Here is a 3,920-nt window from a genome sequence, read left to right as displayed (position 1 = left end):
TTTTTTCACGCAATGGGATGACCATGGACATCATGCATGCCAATTCTCACCGATTTCCGACACTCGATGCATTTACTAGGATTTTGCCGGCGAAAAGAACTCGAAACGCTGCCCGGATGTGACGCAATGTTCGTTCGGTGTCAGGAATGGCTCAGATGTTGCATGGGGGGCTACATTGGGCTTCCTCACATGGTGCCAAAGTTTGGTGTCATTTCATGCAGGCCAGCACATAGCACATGTGCAATCACCATCATTCGGGTCTGCTGGAGGGGGAGCCCGAAGGACGTTGTTTTTCTAGAGTCAACCAAATGGAATTTTAAAAATAGAATGAAAATTATATTTAAGAAGTGAAACAGAAGACAACATACATTCATGGAATTTTGATTTTTATAACTATAATAAGAAATAAAATACAAAACATATACTTCAATTTTAAAACTCTATGAAGAAATAACATAGAAAAAATATATTTGATATACCTTTTTTGAAATAGAAAACAGAAAAGATATATTATAATAAAGATGAAACATATTATATTGCATTTTTTTAATTTTAATAGTGTGAGAATAACTGAAAGAGTAGAAATATATTAGATTTTAAATTATTCTACATATAAAAGAAAGTAAATATTTGATTGAATAAGTCAAATATATGACATTAATTTTTCGTACACATTGAATAAGTGAAATATAACACATTGAAGCAGCTCGGTTTTAAATGTGGTAATAATCTGCGCGCGGGTGAGGCTGGCCTGGGACGGCCCACCCGAATTAGGCCCAAGTGAGCGTCGCGCCGGGCACATCCCAGCGGTGCTGGGAGTTTAGTCCCACCTCGCCAAGCGAGGGGAGCTCGCACCGGTTTATATACCGGGCTGAGCTTCCCTTTTCAAGTTCCTTTCTAAAGCGGGCAGCACATTGCCTAACCCTGTCCGTCCCTTCCTAGTGGGGCCTACTAGCTGCCTATTATCACAATCTGGCGGGCCTGCATCCTGGCCCATTAAATGATTGGGTTGCTAGTCGTATGCTGGCCGTTGAATTGTGTAGTATGCAGCTAGTAGGCTGGCTTTTTTTGTCATATTTCACTTTTTGCATTTGTCACCATTATTTGTTGTTCTTCAAATCACCTCATAAAAGAATATAACACAACAATTTTTCGCACATTCATGAATTTTCTAACTGTCAGAACAAATAATACAGAAAAATATATATGAGATTCAAAATTATTTCAAAGATAAAACTAAAAAGAAATATTTTAATTAACAAGTGAAATGAAAGAGAATGTATTATCTTGCATAATTTGAATTGTAAAACTGTCGGAATTAATGAAAGAGGAAAATAGATTTGATTTTCAAATATTTGAAATATATATAAGAAACGAAATACGTAAACATCATGGCAATGCACACATTTCCATTGCAACCAGTAATTTAGGCTAACTAGGATTGTTTCCAAACACAAATGTGAGATTATGATAACCTTGCAGGGTTAAGCTATGTATTTGAATCTAGAACCAAATTAAGGCAACCTTAGAGTTGAAGAATTGGCTGATCCATATATCATTAATAATGCTCTATTTCCAATTCAAGCCAGCATAAACCTATATAACCAAAAGCCAGCATGGCCTGCAGTCTGCCTAACCCATCATCCTAGGCTTACAAAGTTCATGAGCACCGCAAAATAACAGCAACAACTACTAAAACATCGCAACAAAGTAAAGGCCGCATCTTCAGCAGGAAGTAGAGTCTTCTTTTTTATCCTCCCAGTCTTGCCACGTTGATTCTCCACCCCTGCTTCGCTGTGTACACTTCACTTGCTACTCGCTCTAGCAGTCTTGCTCCCACCTCCAGTACCTTTTTTGTGGCTCCTTTGTCTGCAAAATAGATCAATCAACAATCCTATTAGGGGCTACATTTTTCATGCAGAGAAATAACTATAGTTTTCCCAATACTGCAGTACTAAAATCACATTTATTAGGGGCAACCAAACAGCTCACTTTAAATAAAACTAACATAATCTCAAATACTAAAGTATTCTCAAAGAACTTAGAACATAGTATGCTATCAAACGGGTCCAAACTGACTCACACAGATAGACTAACTGAAGACACTGACATGCCATCACTCTGTTTTCTTGTCCTTCAACTTGTTGATGCGCTCTGAGTGACGAATGCCCATACGGATGTAGGTCTCCGCTTCAATCGGCATGGTCCTGTCTCCGAGCTGTGGGATCCCTGGACCCACAATCTGCACGTCCGCCGGCTGCTCCTGGACAACATCATCCTGCTCCTCCTCTCCAGCACCGTCGTCCAGCAGCAGAACAACCTCCTCTTCCCCGCTCTCATCCTTGCTCTGCTCCACATCTTCGCTATCACTCTCATCCTCGCTATGCTCCACATCTTCACTATCACTGTCATCCTTTCTTTGCTCCACATCACTGTCAGAGTGAACATTGGACTGATCAACCGGAGCAGGCACCGCGAGCAACACTCCGACAAGATCTGGCACTGGAATAGGAGGGGCGCGGCGGCGGGAGCGGTACATGTACCACCTCGCACGCTGACGCGGATCCGGGGAGTTCTCCGCTTCGTTCATAGCCCAGAGGAAAACCTGGACTGGAACAACTCCTCGAGCAGGACCAAACAACGATTTCTTCTCATTGCCCGTAAGCACTTTGATGAGACCCCTACCGTGGTCGATGAACATCTGCAAGCTGGGAAACCAGCTGCAGATCTCCTCCATATTCGCCCTCTTCTCCAGATCACCCTAACATAACTTCCCAACTTCCTCCTCCCACTTTTCTTGAGCGCGGCGGCAATCACTTGCCGACCGCGACCTCCTTCCCTTCTTGTCCCCCATCGCCGGCGACGCCAGATGTGAGATTTGAGCTCACGGAGTGAATGGGGAACAGAAGCAAAGACCTAGGGTTCGTATCTGCTAGATGAAATGGGGAATTTTTCCCCTCTCCAGCTGATAACCGCGTGTGAGGCCGGCCTGGAACGGCCCACCCAAATTAGGCCCAAATCAAAGCCGCGGCGGGCACTGTCTCGGGGTGGTGGGAGTTTAGTCCCACCTCGCCAACGGATAGGAGCTCGCACCGGTTTATAAACCCACCTGAGCTAATCATCTCAAGTTCCTATCTAAAGCAGGCAGCTCATTGCCTAACTAGTCTCTCTCTGCCCCGTTGGGCCTACCGGCAACTTATATACATTCACCGCGGGCCTGCATCCTGGCCCAATGGGTTACTAGTCGTATGCAGGCCGTGGGGTTTCATATAAATGCTGTTGGTAGGCTGGCATTTTTTATTATTTATTTAATTTTTTTGCATATGTCACATGTCTAATTTTTTGCATATGTCACATGTCAAATTTTGCAAACAAGTTTGAATCATTAAATTTTCAAATTATAAATTAAATTTAAAATTTAAAAATATTAAAAATATTTGGACCAAACATTTCCACCATGTGAGGATACCCAAAGTAAATTTTTAAATTTGTATTCAATTTTTTTGCATATGTCAAATGTCTAATTTTGCACACAAGTTTGAAACAAAATATGTCCTCTAGACTGACTGGTCAAAACATCGGTCTATACCTCAAGGGGGCCTTGTAAAGTATTATTTTTCCAAATTTTCTTTCATAGCCATGTTTGGCACATGTGGGTCACCATGTACAAGAAAATTTGGGTGATTTGGAGGTGGTGGAAAAAATCACGTATGTTTAAAAACTGGCTTAAGTTAAGACCAAATGGCCCCTCCGGAATGCGATGATTTTTTTCGACCACCTCCAAATCACCTCAGTTTTGGCACACATGATCTCTTGCACAAACAAAGCTAGTTTTCCAAGGTTTTATATTTTTTTGAATTTTTTATTAATTTATAATGCCCTCTAGACTGATGGTCAAACCATCGGTCTATACCTCAAGG

Source organism: Triticum aestivum, chromosome 3D (assembly GCF_018294505.1).
Source record: "Triticum aestivum cultivar Chinese Spring chromosome 3D, IWGSC CS RefSeq v2.1, whole genome shotgun sequence".
Lineage (NCBI taxonomy): Eukaryota > Viridiplantae > Streptophyta > Magnoliopsida > Poales > Poaceae > Triticum > Triticum aestivum.
Note: the sequence above shows the minus strand (reverse complement) of the source record.